Source organism: Numenius arquata, chromosome 21 (genome assembly GCF_964106895.1).
Source record: "Numenius arquata chromosome 21, bNumArq3.hap1.1, whole genome shotgun sequence".
NCBI classification, from domain to species: Eukaryota; Metazoa; Chordata; class Aves; order Charadriiformes; family Scolopacidae; genus Numenius; species Numenius arquata.
In genome coordinates, this window is record NC_133596.1 from 3,924,748 (window position 1) to 3,937,227 (window position 12,480).

Consider the following 12,480-nt stretch of genomic DNA (forward strand, 5'->3'; position numbering starts at 1 on the left):
GCCCCATGCATCCAGGCACCCCATGCACCCAGGCACCGCAGCTCGTGGCTGGAGCCCTGGTTGATGCCAGGGTGTTTTGGTCCATGGGAATCAGGGATGTGGGAGAAGCCTGGATGCACATTTCCAGAGCATCCTCACAGCTCTGATGCCAACAGCCCTGACTCCTTTCCTGTGGGAGCAGGGATGCAGCTGGAGCCGCTCTGCTCTCGTGCCATGCTGCCACATGCTGCGGGGGCTCCTCAGCCATTTTGTGACATGCAGGGGGAGCAGGATGGTGGCACTGGGACAGTGGCAGTCGGCTGGGGAGGAGGCATCCAGGGCTTCCCTGTGGGTGACTCCAGAGGTGCTTGATTGCTGTTCCCAGGCGAGGATGTGGCCTTGGGGCAGCGCACAGCTGCCATCTCCTCCCTCCCGTGGAGAATGACCCCTCTCCCCATCCCCAGATCACGCAGAGGAAGGATGAAGCTGGACCTGCTGGATCCCACCTCATTTTCGACAGAAGCAAAGCCCCAGGCCGAGGGAAGCGTGGTTGGGATGAAGCCAGAGGGGACAGTAATTTGTGCCAGGGTCTTTCTGGGGTTATCAGGGGCTCGGAGCCCACCTGGGAGGGAGGCGGGAAGCAGGAGTAGCCCAGCTGCCCTTTCCCGTCCCCTGGAGCATCATTTACCTCCAGCAAAACGCAGGGAGGCACCTGGCAGGCGAGAGCATCCCTCTTGCAGAGAAACAAGTGTCAGGGGGTACCGCGGCGAGGAGGGGGGTGGAGGTGGGGGGGGGGGGGGGGGAGGTTGGATCCTGCAATTTAGCAGGTATTATTCGGCAGCTATAAACAGAGCCTCTCACACAGCCGGGGAGAGATAAAGGTTGCAGTGCAGATACAGATTAGGTGGTTCCCTTGAGGCTGTGACACCTTGAGATAGAAGCGGATCTTCTTCAAGGGAACGGCTGGCTGGCAGCCTGGAAAACCTGGAGCTGAGAGGCCTCCGGCAGCACCTTGGCCCTCGCCTTGCACCCACAGGGGGGATTTGGGGGGTGCCGGGGCAGCACGGGGGGCCAGCGGGTGCTGGGGGCAGCGGGAGGTGCCGAGCATCGCAGCCAAGGCGGAGGTGCGTGGAGGGGGGAGTGATGGTGCAAAACGGGCAAGAAACGGCTGTTTGCAACACGTGAACGTGCCCATCTCGCCCAGGAGGAGCCGAAGGAGATGGTGATGGCGGCAAGAGAGACCCCAGGAGCAGGCAAAGCCTGTGCCACCGGGCAGGAGGTGTGGGCAAAACGGGTAGGGACGGCACACACCGGAGCCCCCCCGGGCTGCTCCGTTCAGGGCCACTAGCTCTGCCTGTTGGCGATGCCCGTGGCCGGGCCACCTTCCCTGGCGACCGCCGCAGCCCCCGGCAGCGCTGACATGGATTTGTTTGCTTCCCACCTGGAGAGCCGGTGATTTACTCCCTGCGGTTTGGTTTAGAGCAGGAGCGCTGGGAGAACCGAGGAGATAGATGGCTGTGCCCGGCGCCCTTCGTCCGGTTCTCCTCTTCCCCCTTCTGCAGGCAGAAACGAACCCGGCGCTTAATGCTAATAATCAGCCAGGGGAGGAAAGATTTAATAGCCAGGTGTGCAGGCAGTGCTGCGTGCTGGTAATTTTTGATCAAGTCTTTGCTCCCTCCGTTTCCGAGGGGGCCAGGAGCATCACCCCGGCTCTGCCGAGGGACGGGCTCAGCCAGAGGATGGTGCCGAGGTCACACGGGCTCGAGGATGGGGCTTTTCCAAGCCCTGGCACGCTCAGCCGTGGCTTTTCCGAGCCCTGGTTGTGTTGCCCATCCCGGTGTGACCCCCACCTGCCGCAACCAGGGCGTGATGTCCTTGCAGGATGGGGACACGCAGCGGTGTCCACTCAGCGGGACCCATCCCCGTGTCCGTCCCCCCCCCGTACACACGCTGCCAGTCCCGTTCGTTAAACCAGGTTCGTTAATGTCATGACTCTGCTCCCCACCTCATCAGGCTGTTGGGAGAAACCCAGGCGGGAGCCAAAATCGGTGTCACCCGGCTGCTTCCAGTGGCCACTGCCCCTGCGTGGCCAGCACGGAGGGCGGCTGGCTGTATCCGCGCCCCCCAGCTCCAGGTACCCCTGTGCTGGGGACCCCCACCCTGGTTTGGGGTCTGGAGGTGGCTGGGAGGGGCTGGTGACCCCTCCTTGGTTTGGGGACTGGAGGTGGATGAGGGGGCTGGGGACCCCCCACCCTTGTTCAGGGGCTGGAGTTGGATGACAGGCTGGACACCCTCTCTGGTTTGGGGGCTGGAGGCAGATGGAGGGCTGGGGACCCCCCTGGTTTGGGGACTGGAGGTGGATGAGGGGGCTGGGGACATCACCACTCTTGTTCAGGGGCTGGAAGTGGATGAGGGGCTGGGGACACCCCCCAAGGTTCAGGGCTGGAGGTAGGTGGGGTGCTGGGATGGGGATCCCCCCTGATTTGGGGCTGGAGGTGGATGAGGGAGCTGGGGACCCCCCACCCTTGTTCAGGGGCTGGAGGTGGATGACAGGCTGGAGACCCCCTCTGGTTTGGGGGCTGGAGGCAGATGGGGGGCTGGGGACACCCCTGGTTTGGGGACTGGAGGTGGATAGGGGGGCTGGGGACACCCCCACCTTTGTTCAGGGGCTGGAGACCCCACCACCACCACCCTTGTTCAGGGGCTGGAGGCAGATGGGGGGCTGCGTACCCCCTTGGTTTGGGGACTGGAGGTGGACGGGGTGCTGGGGTGGGGATCCCCCCGATTTTGGGGCTGGAGGTGGATGGGGGGCTGGGGATCCCCCTTGATTTTGGGGCTGGAGGTGGATGGGGGGTCTGGGGACACCCCCACCCTTGTTCAGGGGCTGGAGACACCCCCCCTGCTTCGGTGCTGGAGGCAGATGGGCCCCCCCTGGGTTCGCAGCAGGAGGACCGGCAGCTGCGAGGCTCCGCTCCCACTCGCCAGTCCCGCACCCCCCCCCAAAAAAAACAACCAACCTCTCCCCAAAGCCTCCCCACCCCTTCCTCCTGCCCCCACCCCCCAAACCTGTCCCCTAACCCCCACCCCACGCTCCTGGCCCCCAGTCCCGGCCCCACAGCCTCGCACCCCCCCCCCCCCGCCCCGCCCCGCCATGGAGTGACACCCCCGCTCCCCCAGGTGGAACTTTCCTCACAGGGCGTGAGACCATAGAGGCGAGAGGCAACACCAAAAGGGCGCTCTCCGGAGGGGGGCCGGGGGGACACGGAAGAGAGAGAAATCCCTTTCCTCCAAAGCCACCTGGAAGAATATCGAGATCTGGCACTCACGGATACAGACGCGCATTTTAGAGATGTCGCGGCTGTGCGTGGTGTCGCGATTCTCCTTTCTGCCCCGGGAATCTGTCCCAAAGCGGCGCGGGGATCCCCCCGTCTACTTCCCCCGATGGTACGTTCCACCCTGTTTACTCTCTTTGCGCGGCCGGCTTGGGTGGGGTTCTTCTCTTGCTCCAGTTTCGTACGCAAGTGGCGTAGGGCGGCTTTGATAGACATCCAGGGAAAGCCAATAGCGTGGCAGTATCGTTGGCCGGCGAGCCAATGGCGCGGCGGACCGGCGGCCGGGAGGAGGCGGGGCGAGGCTCAGTCAGGGCAGGGAGGGGGAGCTGTGGAATGGCGGACGGCCGGGCTGGCCCGCCCTGGTGGTAACGAGCCGAGGGGGCCGGAGGGGACAGCCGCAGAGAGGGGTGAGTACGAGAGGGCCGAGCGGCGGCTCCCCGGGCCTTCCGGGCCGCCTCTTCTCGGGGGAGAAAGGCGGAGGCGCTGGGGTGGGCCGCTAGGCCTTTGCCAAATAGTGAGCTATCAGGCTGAGCCGCGCACTGTTTCCTGCCACATAGTGAGCCTCCGGCTTGTGTGGGCTCTGGTACCCCGGGTTGGGGGGTTTGGGGCGGGCTTGGCCCCGGCCTGCGGCCGGGGAGAAGGAAATGGCTTCATTCCTGGGCTGACACTTGCCCAGCCCCTCCCAGGGGCCATGGCTCAGTGCAGGGTGTGTGCCCTGGGCCGTGGCTGGGCTGGCCGGAGGGATTGGGGTGTAGTGGGGAGGGCTGGCCTGGAGGGCCGGGGGGCACAGAGGGCTGTTTTGGGTTAAAGAATTGCCGATCTGCTGGGCTCTCCTGAGGCCTCGCCGGTATCTGCTGTCCTGGGGCCGTTACAGAGGTCTGACTTAGTGGCGAATGGGTTGGGGGAGCTGGTGAGGAGGAAGGGGTGGCTGCAAGATCCCCTCTAAGGGAGAGGCAGGGGTGCTGTGTTGGGGGAGAGGGCTCCCTGCCTTTCCAGGCTGGTAGCAGCCTTTACTGCCTGGCTTTGCCATCAGTGCTTGTGCAAACGTGTGCGTGTGTGTGTACAAAGTCTGTCTGGGTGTGAGCTGGCTGCCCTTCTTGATGCAAGTTCTGGTGATTGCGCTCATGGAGTGTTGCTTTCAAAGCGACTTTTCCCTCCTGGCTGTCTTCCTGCCCCACGAGTGGGTGCACCCTTCAGTAGGTCTGACTCCACTTTAAGGGTGTGTGTGAGCCCCTTGACTGTTAACTATGGGCAGGCAAAACATAAAACTACTTGGGATGAGACTCTGGGTGCTTTAGCATGCTTTGGAAAACGTTTTCCCTGATATTAAATCCCTATGTACTCTTAAAAGGAAGCTTTGAAGGGTGTAGCGGGATATGGTTGGGTAGTTTGGTCAAACGCACTGACCCACTGGTGGCCTCCGACCATATTTCTTCTAGAGAAGGAATAAGTTGTTAGGGAATGTCCTTGGGGTTGTACCTCACCAGCATTTAGGTTTGTGTTGGGGTTACTCCTTTGGGATACAAATAGCCCTATGTCCTTTGGAGAAAGGTAAGAGATTGCAGCTTCTCCCTGTTAGCTCTTATTTGACCTCAAGGACTTTCCCGTGGTGGGATTTTTTTTTTTTTCCTCGCCAAAAGTTTCATGTTTCACATTACTCTTTTACTTTCATTAGTAGCAAAAGCAGAATTGGGCAACTCTACGTAGGTCAGCCCACTGGTGGGACTGCATGATGTGTTAATGCCAGGGGTAGGCCTGTTCGATAAGACCCTAGAAAACACTGAAAGTCTAGGTCTTTCAGCACTGCGGATGTTGGCGGACATGAAATTATATATATTAATTATATTAATAATGGTAAAACACCCTTTTATTAAGTACACCTGCTGCAGATGGGGCCATAACCGATGGGTAACCCTCGCGTTTGCGTGTCCTTCCCAAAGACTTGTGACATGGAAAAGTTGAAATTAAAAGATGAGAAAGCAGGAGGGGGTGGGCGCGTGTGCTTCCCTGTGACAAGCTGATGCGAAATGTTACTTCATGGGAAGTGCTGAAGTCTGCCTGCTTGGTCAGGAATGAGGAAGAGGAATAGTTATGTTTTCCACCCGTTTTAAACATCTGCAGAATCAGTTGCTACTAAACGCTGCAGGAATTTAAAATGCTGCGTTGCGACACTTTTCGTTCTGACTTGCCCCTTATTGACCTTGAGTGGGTTTTTGTCATAGAAACCGATAGAGTTTAATCTATGACTTAGTTAAAACCAAACCAGAGCTAACATCTATCCGCTGAGAGCACAGACAGCACGTTGATAGAGTGACTTTGAAAAAATCCGCTTGCATTCACAGCCAAGGACAAGCTTTATCCAGGAAGTGGGGTGGAGCAGGGCAGGCACTCAAGTTCGGGGCGTTTTTGGGTGCTTTGTTTGGTTTTTGTCTTTGTTTTAAAGTACTGTCCTTGAAAACATGAGGTTTGAGTGAGGGAGCTTGAACTAAGTTTTAAAGACCCACCTAATGCTGATTTTTGGCCAAGGTACATTTATCAGTATTGTCCCTGGGTGAGTTGGTGACAATGGGGATAAAGACCCAGGTCTTCTACCTTCCAACCGTTCCAAAGCATGGATTTCTGCCTGGTTAAAAGCCTCGTCCTGTTTGGGGTGAGGAGCGGGTTTACCAGCTCCCTGTTGTAGCCCAGCTGAGGCAAGGAAGAAGCCTTGCTGTACTTCCTAAGTAAAGGGTTATAAGAGGATAAACTTCGGAGGGGGGGGGAACTGAATGTAAACTTTTCCCTAAACTGCCTATTTTCACTGCTTTTTAAAAAGAAATTGGACTTTTTTTTTTTTTTTTTATCTGTCTGGTAACAAGTTCAAAAAGTAAATGCTCCAATTTCCATTTTTTTTATTTAAAAAACCCCAATCCCACCTTCTGATGGCTCATGTCTGTCAGAATCCTTCCTTTTCATAGCTGTGAAGATAAAGGCTTTCCGAGCTGTCTGCTGCTGATCAGGTTTTTCCAAGCCACTGCACAGGGACATTAGTAAGACCCCAGCTTCACTTCACTGTTCCCAGTCTCCCCCCCAAAAAAAAAATCAGCGGTGCGATGCCACTGCCTGATCCCTCGGGCTCACCCCTATTTCTCGCTTTATCTTCTGTCCAGTCTACATTCCTAACAAATCTTTCAAGCTCTGGTTTTACAAAACTATGCTGGGGGGCGGGTAGGAGGATGCAGGCTAAGGCTGCAGGAAAAAAAAAAAAAAAAAGAAGAAAATACAGTGTGTTTCTGGCTACTTTATTTTCTACAAGTCCGATTTGAAATATGTTGTGAAGGGGGTGGCTTCCTAAAGAAGGGTCGAGGCTGGAACTGCAGCCCTCGTGTCTTCAGAGATATCGCTGCTGGGGTTTGAAGTAATGAGTTTAATAGCGAAGTTCTTTTAAGCAGAGTATAAAACTGGTTTCCCTGTGAATAGCGTGACACACCGAACAGAAATGGTGTATTTTTAAGTTAACAGCTCAGAAGGTATTTGTGAGCAGTGATTCATTAAAAAGAATACAACCTTTATGATAACTGCCAACCCAGTTTCTCAGCGTGCTTTGAATATATCTCATTCTTCAGGGCTGGTCTAGGAAAAGTTGATTTCATTCACAAAGCTTAGATAATCGCGTAGTGTGGGTGGAGGGGTTAAAACTTCAGTGATTGCCTCATGCTCATATAGTTACAGCAGCAAATCCATCTCCTTTTTAATTTTTTTATTATTTTTTTTGTGGTGCTAGAAGAACAAAGAAGGTTATTAGGATTAATGTTTCTACAAAATCAGGTTAGTTTTCTTTGACAGACTGTAATAAGGAAGATTTGAACAAGTGTAAGACTTGGCTTTAATCCTTCTAGATAGTTTCTCTCTGTGGGCTTTCTGGATTCAAATGTTTAATAACTTGAAGGTTTTTGTTTTGTCGCTGCTAGGTTTGATGATAATATTTAGCCCTTGGTCATTCAGCTGAGCAAAATACCTTGCTGCGTGTGCTGTGCAAGTCGGTCACAAACCAGGAAAAGGATTGAATAGCGATTGTATTTGCATGTGTATAAAGTTCCCGCTGTCCCCGCACAGGCTGGGACGCCGGCACCCAGCAAAAAACACCGCCCAGAGCTGCTTCTGAGGGTTAAAATAGCCAGAACAGCCCACTGTCTGATGGCTCAGCGCCGAGCTCGCTCCTTTATCTAGTTTCTAAAGTAATACTGCACAAAATGCACAGGAGGCAAACCAAAAGTGACACTTTCACTGTGCAGAAAGCCAGGAAAGCAAAATGCAACTCTTTTCCCAGCCTGTCTTCTGGTGTGTTACTGTTCTCAGCAGCACTCTTGCTTCTAATGGGATCTGTAGTAAGAAATTGTGTATTTGAATATTTATTCTCACTGTGTGAGGATAAATATTTGTGAGATCGGGCCCTTGGTTACCACAGATTAACATTTATTTAAATATTTTAGGTATTTATAAACACTGGATTTAAAAAAAGGCATGTGGAAATGGCTTCTGGGTAATAAGCAAATGACTGCTCAGAACAGAACCACCCTGGTGACATTTACTTCCTTTGTGTTTTTGCAACTCTGTGTAATAAAAAAGACCTTGTGTTTTCTTTTTGAGGAGGGGAGGCTCCCGGTGCTGCCGATCAGGCTCCGCTGCCAAGGGCGTGCTTGCTAACAGGACCTTCTGCAGAAGGTTATCAGATTCAGGCCTGATTCTGATTTATATAGGATTTCTTTTTCCATCTGGAGGTCTGTAGGACTGTGGGTTTTTTTTTTTCCCCCCCCTGCCTGGGAGGCGGGAGCGGGCACGTCCCGTCCCAGAAGAACCGAAACGTGAATTTCTGTGTTATTTTGTTGAGCAAGCAGCGCGGCGGCAAAGCGTTAATCACATTCTCCATCCCGAACTCGCCTTCGCTGCAGTAATGGGCCTGGGAAATAGTTCCTCTAGATCCTACCCTAATTCTTGAAATCGCAGTAAAGCTTTTCTGGTATTATGTTGCTGCTGGAGAAGTGGCAGAGCACAGACGTATCTCAAGTATGCATCTGCCGGGGGCTTTGATGAAGAAAATTTAAAGGACCAGGAATGTCAGTTGTTCTCCCAGAAATGGGGTCGGTGGTGACCCGCTCTGTTCCTTCCACGCCTTCTGTGTCATCTCTCACAGAGCACTTTCCCAGACCTGTTTTGGGGAGAAATGATGGTTTAAAGGATGCTGTCCCAAGAGGGGAAGGAGGGAGATGCCTGTGGAGCAGCAGCGTTTATTCTTGAGGGCTTAGATTTGTGCACGGGAGGCTGTTGCTGTGTCGCCGCTTCAGGGGGGCTACTCTCAGACCACTGACCTGTTGTCTTGGGGGGGTTTGATTCTCCTGCGTTGATGTTGGAAATGGTGCACAGCCCAGAATAGGATGGACAACACGCAAAAAGCTGCCCGCTAAAAATAATTTGTTCTTACTGCTGCCGTGAATCAAACCTAAACCTTGAGTTTGTTATTTTGGTTTCTGCTGAAAGTCCTCACTAAGAATCGAGAGCTTCTCTTGTGTTGTCTGATGGGGACAGATCACCTTCTTCTCGGAAGGGGCTTGTTTAGTATGAAGGGTGATGCATTTCTTCAAACAGCTCCTTTATGAAGCAAAGGCACAGATTGGAGATTAAAGTCTCCTAATTGTAAGGTGAAGGGCATAAAAGGAAGCGTCTTGTCACCTAGCGTATGAGAAATGTGGGACTTGCTGCCCCAGGATCTCATGGATGCTGACTGTTTGGATGAGTTTAGAAATGGATGAGACCAGTTTATGGAAGTGAAATCCATAAAGGTCAATTAAATGATAGTGTTTGTTTCCGCGTGGCCTTAGGGTGCGGTGGGATGCTGTAGCGTGGAGAAGGACAGCAGGGAGAACTGCTGCTCATGCTCTTTTCTTTATTTGTCTGATATCTGGCCACTGATGGCCAGAGGATACTGGTTTAACTGGAGACTGGATGACCCAGTGTGGCTGTTCTTGAGTCTTCTGGCTTAAAGCTTCTTCTCTTGTTTGTTTGCTGATGTTTCCGATGATGTTGCAGAGCAACCTGCCTCTTCCGAGCCTCCATTTTTCCCCCCGCTCATAAAACTGGGCTAATGACTCTGACCTTTTGTTTGTAAAGCAAAAGAAAAAGGATCAACAAAATACTGGGGCTTATTTACTATCATTACTGAAATGATGAGCAATGCCACTTTGCGGTACTTCAAAGAGGCTTCGCTTATAAGATGCTGGAAATCCCTAGAGAGAGAAAATGTTTCAGATGGAAAAGGAGGAAGGGGCGGGGGGGGGGAGGGAATATTCCTCCTGTTCTTATCTGGTAAGTGTACTCTCCTGCGAGGCATGGAGGTGATATCTCCAGCCATCTCCCCTCCCAGCCGGGCTATTTAAAATAGCCCCTGACAACCTGTGCTTTTTTTCTTCGTAATAGCCAAACCGGCTGGTGTCACTGATGGCGTAGGAGCGAGCTCTGCATAAATCGTTCCCATGCTGTGGAGTTTTGCGAAGTACTTTGTTGACCTATTGTATTACCGCTAATAAGATTGAATGTGGTTTTAATTTCTCATTTCCTCTTTCACTGGATGCCCTTTTCCTACTTCTTAGAGTCTTCCTTCCAAGTCTCTGTACAGCAAAAGTCTTTTTCTGCTGCTCAAAGAATGACTGATGCTTTGCTTTCAGGCAGCCCTGCACTGGAGGGCTTTAAGTGGCATTCAGAGAAGGCTATCAGCCACAATATCTGATGTATTGGTGTAGCTGCGGTTCATGCATGGAGTGCAAAAAATGGGATTTAATTGGGAGGGAGGGGGAATAGCGGCCTTGGCTGAATGGACCGGGTGAAAGTTCCCCGACCACCCCTTAGCCCAGCAAATAGTTCGTTGAGTGCTCGCCAGAGCGGAAGCGAGTTCCCTTTCAGGCACCCTGCTTTTGTGCGCCGTAAGAAAAAGCACCACACTCTTATGGTTTTGGCCTTGCAGCTGCAAAAAAAAAAAAAAAAAAAAAAAAAAAAGTGAGATAGAGAACCGTGCACACACCCAGATCCTGTTCTTTCAATACCAACAGCTGCTGAGCCCATCCTTTGCTGGAGGAAGGCGAATAGCTATAAACACAGCTTGTGTAAAAACCTTTACCTTCTGGCTAGGGCAAGCACGAAATAACTGGCCGCTTCCCTTTTGGAGGCTAAATTAAAAAAAAAACGCGTGTAATTAACTTATACAAAATAGCCTTTTGGTTGCTATTGAGAATTCAATATTGTATCAAGGAGGTTACATCTAGGGGCTGGCTTCACATGAGAGGTTTCCATAAAGCAGCTTATTATAGACCTTGTGGTGAGCTTTGATAGAAAGACTTGCATCTTGAGCATCCCTAATACGGTCTAATCTCTCTTCTCCCGAAAAAGATCGGTTCAATAAAGTGACGGTTTCAGACATTCCGAAATAGTTTTGGATGGTCCAGAGCCTGGAGTTTGTGCTGTAGATTACATAAGGTGAGATCACTGCTGGGCTCAGAACATGCAAAATGGAAACAACTACAGCTTAAAAAGACTATTTTTCTGACTGTCCCAAGGAGATTACACAGGCATCTGTCACCGGGTCCAAACTGAAATTAGACCCCGCTCTGTCAGGCCTGGGGGGGGGACGCTGATTGAAGCAGTGGGACCTTGCTGAAGTCTGCCTGGAAGGTTGTTGGGTCCTGCTGGCTGCGGGGATGGAGAAAGTGAGTCCAAGGATTGTCACGCCGTTGAGCAAAACCAGAAGACTGCTACTCGCAGCTTCCTGCGGCTCTGCCTGCAAATCCCAAAAGGCAGCCCAGGATCGTGCGCCGGGCCCATACGTTGCACAGATGGCTCGTGCACACACAAAAACCAGATTGGATGTTCCTGTGGGGGTCACCTCACTGGGCACCCCTAGGGAAGAACTGGGTAATGCCAGACATAGGGCAGGATCCTTCTCCCCCTAGCCCTGGTTCCTCTTCCCAGCCTTGGACAGGACAAACCATAGGCGTGGGGAAGGAGAACTGCCTGGAAAACCCCAGTGACGTGGTGGCTTTTGGTCCTGGTGGGGTGGGGACCTGCCTGTTCTCCTGAGCTCGCAGTAGTACCCATCTCGCTTGGCTCCTGAGTTCCAAAAAGCATATTCAGGGTCTTAATGTGGCATCACATGTATCTCGTTCTTTTTTTTTTTTTTTTAAATTTTTTTTTTCCTCCCCTCTGCAATAGAAAACCCATGTGTTATTTTGACTTTATTATGAAGACGCTGTTCATAAACCATTTTAATTTAGATGCTCAAGGCTGTTCTCTTGGTTTTTTGTGACACAAATCCCAGCAGATATAACACTTCTGGAAAGTATCAGGGAGTCAGTGTCGTCTTTATTTTTTTTTCCCTCGTGTCAAAGGTTAACTTAAAATATTAATGTTGCAAAGATTCATTTAAGATATTAAAACTGTTCAGGCAAGAATACATGTACATATTGTAATTACTTCCTTTTTCTTACAATTAAAGTAATTGGATTATATTTAATGAGCTATTTACATTTAATAATTAAGAAAAGACTTATCTTTCCAGCATTCCCCAAGTGGAGCAGAAGGGTGGGGGCACTCGGAGCTGTGATATAATTATCTAGGCGTGAGTGGAAACTGAAAGAGCAGTTGAGCTGTATAGAAAACACTTGGAACTGGTTTGTTCCTACTCTTTCATTAATCAAAATAGTTTAGTGTGTATTAAAGGAGGGGAGACTGAGCTTAGCTGCAAATGAGACAGAGTTTATCTGCTGAAAAGGAAGGTTAAAATATGTTCAGGCTTCAGGAATAAGTCATTTAGAAGAGAAACCACACCCTCTCTTTCCGTATTAATTACTGAGCGCTGCCCTAGAATGAAAATGTGCTGATGTATTGTGAGAGTTGCGCTTTGCACCCAGCGCTTTGTTAGCGCTAACAGGCGCAAGCCTTTCCTCTTGCTGGAGGAGGCTGGTGTGAAGGAGAGGAAGAAAACACGCTCTCCTCATTAGCAGTAATTCAGCCCAGCAATGAGCGATTCAGCGGCGTTTGCTTTAGCAGCCCCGCACCGTTTGCAGAAGTTGGGCTGTTGGGTTCTGCCCAGGAGCCCCCGCGGTGACGACCCCAGGCTCAGTCCCTGCACTACCTCCAGGTG

General features: G+C 51.8%; 1 protein-coding gene across 1 annotated transcript in view; it reads left to right on the plus strand.

Moving 5' to 3' along the window:
• The first annotated feature begins 3,620 nt into the window (after nucleotides 1–3,620).
• Nucleotides 3,621–12,480, plus strand: part of WASF2 (WASP family member 2) — a 31,326-nt gene continuing 22,466 nt past the window's right edge. The window contains exon 1 of the mRNA XM_074162163.1: nucleotides 3,621–3,718. The gene's annotated coding sequence lies outside the window, so the exon portion shown is untranslated. The remainder of the gene's footprint in view (nucleotides 3,719–12,480) is intronic.